The sequence below is a fragment of the Galeopterus variegatus genome, unplaced genomic scaffold (assembly GCF_000696425.1).
Source record: "Galeopterus variegatus unplaced genomic scaffold, G_variegatus-3.0.2 Scaffold1921, whole genome shotgun sequence".
NCBI classification, from domain to species: Eukaryota; Metazoa; Chordata; class Mammalia; order Dermoptera; family Cynocephalidae; genus Galeopterus; species Galeopterus variegatus.
The window spans coordinates 77116-83019 of record NW_007728032.1 but is presented as its reverse complement, the minus strand read 5'-3'; the positions used below and the strand labels follow the sequence as shown (position 1 = coordinate 83019).

Here is a 5904-nt window from a genome sequence, read left to right as displayed (position 1 = left end):
GAGGAATTTTTGCAAAGAAGGAATCAGTGCTGTAAGGGGTCAAATGTCAAGATTCCATCAGTAATTTGGTCAAAAAGTCAACTTTTAGAGAATAATTGAGAATCCAATCAGTATATAGTTATCCTACTTATCTACACCTTCTATTTAGAAGTCTGCTGCCATGAAAAATAATAACTGAAGTGAGTGGAAAATGAATGAATCAGAAATTCTGTAAGATTCTCGTCCATTCTTATCCCACATACTGGGGTCCAGCTTGTAATGGCCCTTTATTTTTGTGTATTTATTTTCTTTTGGTGACTGGCTGATACAGGGATCAAACCCCGGACCTTGGTGTTATCAGCACCACACTCTAACCAACTGAGCTAACCAGCCAGCCCCAAAAGTTTATTTGGTTTTCTCTTTTTGGCAGCTGGCTGGTATGAGGATCCAAACCCATGACCTTGGTGTCATAAGGCTGCACTCTAACCAACTGAGCTAACTGGCCAGCCCCTGTAATGGCCCTTTAAATGAACCTGGCTTGGCTGGCTGGTGAGCTCACTTGGGACAGCGTGGTGCTGATAACACCAAGGTCAAGGGTTTGGGTTCCTGTACTGGCCAGCTACCCAAAACCAAAATCCAAACAAACAAAAATGAACTGGCTTGCCTGTATATGCAGCCCCAGCTTTGAAACTCTAGAAGTACCCCCAGCATGGTAGGGAGCCTTTAAGATGCCCCCTGTGTTCCTTGCCTCTTAGGAGTCACTTGCTTGTGCAGTCCCTTCCCCCTTAGTGGGGGCTGGACTCACTGACTGTCTTCTAATGAACAGAATAGGATGCTTCCAAGATTAGGTTATAAAAAGACTGGCTTCCACCTTGGGTGCTTACGCTCTGTCAGTTCCTTTCTCACTTGCTGTTTCTTTCTCTTTCTCCAGTCCCCAGCTACCATGTTTGAGGACCCTCAGGCAGCGGACCAGGAGGCCCATGTGGTGACAAGTTGAGGCCTTCCAGCAATCACATGAGTGTACTTGGAAGCGGGTCCTCCCTCCCACCTCGTCCCGCCCCTCAGCTGAGCCTTTAGAGAAGGCTGCAGGTCTAGGCCAGCAGCTTGTCATCAACCTTGTGGGAGACTTTGAGCCACAGGCATCCAGCTCACATTCCCAGACTCCTGACCCAGAAAAACTATGAAATGGTAAATGTTTGTTTTTTCAGGCCACTAAGTTTGGGGTAATTTTGTTATGCAGCAATAGATAACAAATACACCCAGATATCACCAATTCTTTGGTCTCTGGAGTTCCTTCAGACTCCCCTCTCCGTCTCCCCCTGGCATTCACCAGTGCTCCTACTTACTGTCCTCTAGATCCCTGACCATCCCCCAACCCCTAACCTCTTGTTTTGGCTCCTATCTTTAGCTCCTCCTCTAGCTGCTTTGATTGACAGGATGGGCAGGTCTTGGCTTTATCACGTGGCTTTGACCTTGGTGCCTCTCCAGGCACAACATTAGAGATCTGCCTTCTGACTCCACACTTCATCATCTGGTGTAAGAAACTACTTCCTGAACCTCACCCTGGCCAGGCTGGCCTCCCACCTGCCCCAGGCCTGCTGCAGAAGCAGGACCCGAAAATAAGCTGACTTTCTAAAGCAGGAAAGCTTAACCACTCTGGCTAGATTTTCCATGAGAGCTCAAACAACCTTCTTATGAGAAAATTCATGGCACCGTAGCTCTTGACCCCACTCTCTTAGGGTTCCTATCAGTCAGGACTTTCCAGCAGTTGTCAGCTGATGGATGGTAAAGGGTTGGCCATTGCTTTATAAAAACAAGATGTTGTTTTCATATGTTTGCCTTTCCTCCCTCTTCCTTCCACCCATGCCTCACTTAAAAGCTTTCATTCTTTAAGTCCAGTCAGAATTTCATTCATTATTATCACTAGTTTTGGAATTTAGACATTAAAATGGTTGGGTCTGGGTTCCATTACAGGGCTCTGATGACTTAGGGTAAATATTCGCTCAAACTGAGAAAGTATGCAGCTAATTTTTCTCAGTCACCTGCTCTCATGGTAGTTCAGGCCTTGGAGTAAATCACAGGCCAACCCAAGGTTGAGCACAGAACCAGAATTCAATTCGTGTTCTCTGGATTGCCAGATACTCACGACTAAAATTAAATTCAGTGTTTCTGTGTGGGTGTGGGGAGTCTAGTCCAGGTTGGAGATTGGACGTGACATTCCTCATGTGTTGCCACTGAGGAAATATTATGCTCATAGATGAAGATGCTTGGTGACAAGAGACAAGTGCCTCGCATATGGGAGACGCCTGGGAAGTGTGGCTGCAACGATGAATGAAGATGGTGAAGGCCTGCCGAGGACCTGGGTGGTGGCTCCCCCACTCTCCCTGGATCATCTCATCTATGATCGCACTTCAGTCACCGTCTATGACCTGATAATTCCCAAAGCATCATCTCCAGGTTCGCTCAGAGCTCAGCAGCCACATGTCTAGCAGCTCACACCTGACCTTACGCACATCCCTCAGGAACTGGAAGCTCTTTGTGTCCAAAATTGAACTTCCTGTCTTTCTCCCAAAGCTCCTCCTTGTCCTCTGTCTCCCGTCTTCTGGAATCCCTCCACTTTGTGCAAGCCAGAATGCTGGGGTCAGTGCTGGCTGTCCCCCCACACACTGTGCCTGCGGTCAGTCACTGGCTTTGGTGGGCTCTCTCTGTCTCCTGTCTCTGCAATGGGGCCACTTCTCCCCATCCCCACTGTCCTCTCATGTCTCTCCTGCATGACTGAGTGCTGGCTGTCCCCCCACACACTGTGCCTGCGGTCAGTCACTGGCTTTGGTGGGCTCTCTATGTCTCCTGTCTCTGCAATGGGGCCACTTCTCCCCATCCCCACTGTCCTCTCATGTCTCTCCTGCATGACTGCTGACCGGCCCTTGGCTTCCAGAGAGGCTTCTAGTTCATTCTCTACCTCCTGCCAGAGGGATGAACACAAGAAGCGGTTCTGTTCACATCACTCTCCACTGAGAACTATGCAGAGGCTGTTCGTGGCCCTTGGGTAAACTGCCCAGGCTGTGAGCATGGCCGGCGAGGCCCTGTCTGCTCTGGCCAGCCCAGCTTCTTTTTCTAAGTTTTTCATTGTGCACCTTGAACTTTATGTTTCAGATGCAGTGAACTGCTCACAGCGACTCTGCACACATGTCCTTGCCTAAAACTCTCTTCCCCTCTCCTCACCACTCGTCCTGAGTTTCTTCTCTTTGTCCTTCCACACTCAGCTCCTCAGGTGTCACCTCCCTGAGACGTCTCCTCTACATCTCAAGTCTGTGTTGGGTATTCCCTGATGTGCTCTTGGAGCACCGCATCCCTGCTCTGCCACTGTAGATACCTGCTCACCTCCTTGAGAGCAGGGATGGCATCGTGTCCAGTGCCTAGGACAGTGCCTGATGCACGGGAGGGGATTAGCAAACAAGTGACCAGCCAACAAAGGAATGTTGAAAATCCAGTGAGAGGAAGTTTTCCACCTTTTAGGGACCAACACATAGTAAAAACCTCCCACCTGTCCCACCCACCCAACAAGGAGAATCAACTGGGGTAATAGATGGAGTGCTAATCTCAGGGTCCTGAGGCTTTGGGTTTGAATCCCAGCTCTGCCATGCGTCAGGAGAAGTTATTAAACAACAGAGCCTCGACTTGCTCCACTGTGAAGCAACAACCATAACACACACAAGACGGGTTTGGTGTGAGGCTGCGCAGTGTGGAGCTCAGTGAATGGCTGACTAGGTTGGAGCTGTCCCTTCTGCTCCCACGGAAGCCTGCACCCAGGGCAATGAACTTGTGCTTTCAAGAGCAGGGCTCACAGAGCAGACTTGATAAGGGTCCTGGTTGTTGAATATGATAATAATAGTCTCATTTATTAATATAAAGGCGGGCTAATAGAGGCGGCACTTTTAATTAGCCAACACAGCCACGATATTAATTTTTATCCAGAGTTATTTAAGTCCAGGAGCCTCCCTCCCCTCCTCTGTTAGCACTTAGCTGGAGGGCGATTGAGAACATTTGTAATTGGATTTCTGTGCAGGACTTAATTATAAGGAGACAATAAAGCCCCTGAAATGCAGCAGGTTCTACCCTGCTAACTATTATTTTCCAAAGACACGCTCAGACCAATGAAGGCACAGATTTATCTAAATTATAATTTTTAAACTTAACAAAGCTTTACCTCTTCCTTCCCCCCAGGCCTGAGAGGAATCTTCCGGGAGTACAGATTTGCGGGGAGGAAGGCACAGAGGCGGAATACTTCATTCCTGTAATCAAGTCTTTCGCTCCATGGGCCACTGAGCGGCTTCCCCAGGCCCCTTGGGATCTCAGAAGTGTATTTTCTTCCCTTGGCCAAATGGCTTATTAATAGAATTGGCTTATTTATATCTCACCCAGAAAAATCCCAAAGTGATGCAGCAACAGGGAGATATCGAGCCAATTAGTTGTTGGGCTTGTTGTCGTGGGGGGAATCTAGTTATTAATTTACTGTCCTTCACCAGGGGCGGAATCGATTCAAAGGAAACCAGAAGAAAAAGAAGAAAGGCGGCCACGTGTTTCAGACCATCTGAGAAAACTCAAGGAGAGAAGGCTAAACCATTCATACCTTCGGCAAAGCTGTCTAGCTGTCACTGTGGTCATCTGCAGTGGGCCTGACTGTTCAGACACATGACTGCATTTGGTTCCCACAACCACTGTGTGAAATGTGCGTATTTCACCCACTTCAATGAAGTCGAAACCTACGCATTCATTCATTCAGTATTTGAGTCCACTATTATAAGCTAGGCTTTGGAGACACAGTGGTTGGCAAGGTAATCTGCCCTTCTGGAGCATGCTTTCCAGCTCGATGGAGAGGCTTGCCCAAGCTGATCGGCCAGTGTTCATACTTGGCAGGGCTAAGATATGAACCCAGGTAGGTGCTGCTAATGCCAAAGTCTGGGGAGTCGCTTTGCCTTCTCCTGGGGACTAGGTTTCGTGGGTGGTGTGGCCTCCTTCAAAATACACGCTGTGAACTGCTAACCATCCTCCTGACTGGGCAACTGCAGAGGAGGAAAAGTGGTCACCAAGGAGCACAGTTTAGTTCAGGACCTGGAAGAGGTGGGTCTACTGAGCTGACAGAACGGAGAGGCCCTTTTGCTGTCCCGTAAGAGTAATGGTGGAAGATGACTTGTGCAGGAGTACCATATTTTCCTTAAGAAAAAAAAAATACAATTGTCATTATCCTTGCAGAAATTTGGGGGGTGGGGTGGGTGAGAAACAGAATAAGAAATAAAATAAAATTCTCCCACAACCCCACTTCCCTATTCAGAACACACTGTAACATATTGTGAACAGTTTTCCAAATCACTAAAAATTCATTGTGGACATAAATATAATATTCCATCTTGCGGATATAGTATAACTTATTTAACTTTCCCATATTGACAGATATTTGTTTCTACTTATTATTATAAATAAAAGAGATGTACGTACATGTTTGTCCTTATTTTTACTTGCTCAATATTGGAGTGGAATTATTGCAACAAAGACAATGAATATTGTAAAGATTCTTGAGACCTATTGCCATCTCACATTCTAGAATATTATACCAATTTTTATCACACTAGCCCATGTGTGAGAAGGCCCCTCACTGTACCACAGCTTTCTTCATCAGTACTCTGCATTGACTTTTACAAGTGTTTGCTAATTTGATAGCATGAAAAATTAGATTTCTTTATTGTGTTTTTTCCACATATATTGGTTACTAGTGAGCTTCAGTATTTCTTTGTATGTTTACACTGTCATTTGTATTTCTTCTGCAAATAGCCTATTCCTGTTCTTTGCACATTTTTCTTTTGGGTTTAGTGGGTTTTATTATGAGTATAAATGCTATTTTGTATTTTAATAGCATTCACTTTGTGA

General features: G+C 46.5%; 1 non-coding gene across 1 annotated transcript; it reads right to left on the bottom strand.

The window, feature by feature from the left end:
• Positions 1–298: 298 nt before the first annotated feature.
• On the bottom strand, positions 299–372 carry TRNAI-GAU. Its single transcript has one exon. It is a non-coding gene; the product is annotated as a tRNA-Ile (tRNA).
• Between the last annotated feature and the right edge of the window lie 5532 nt (positions 373–5904).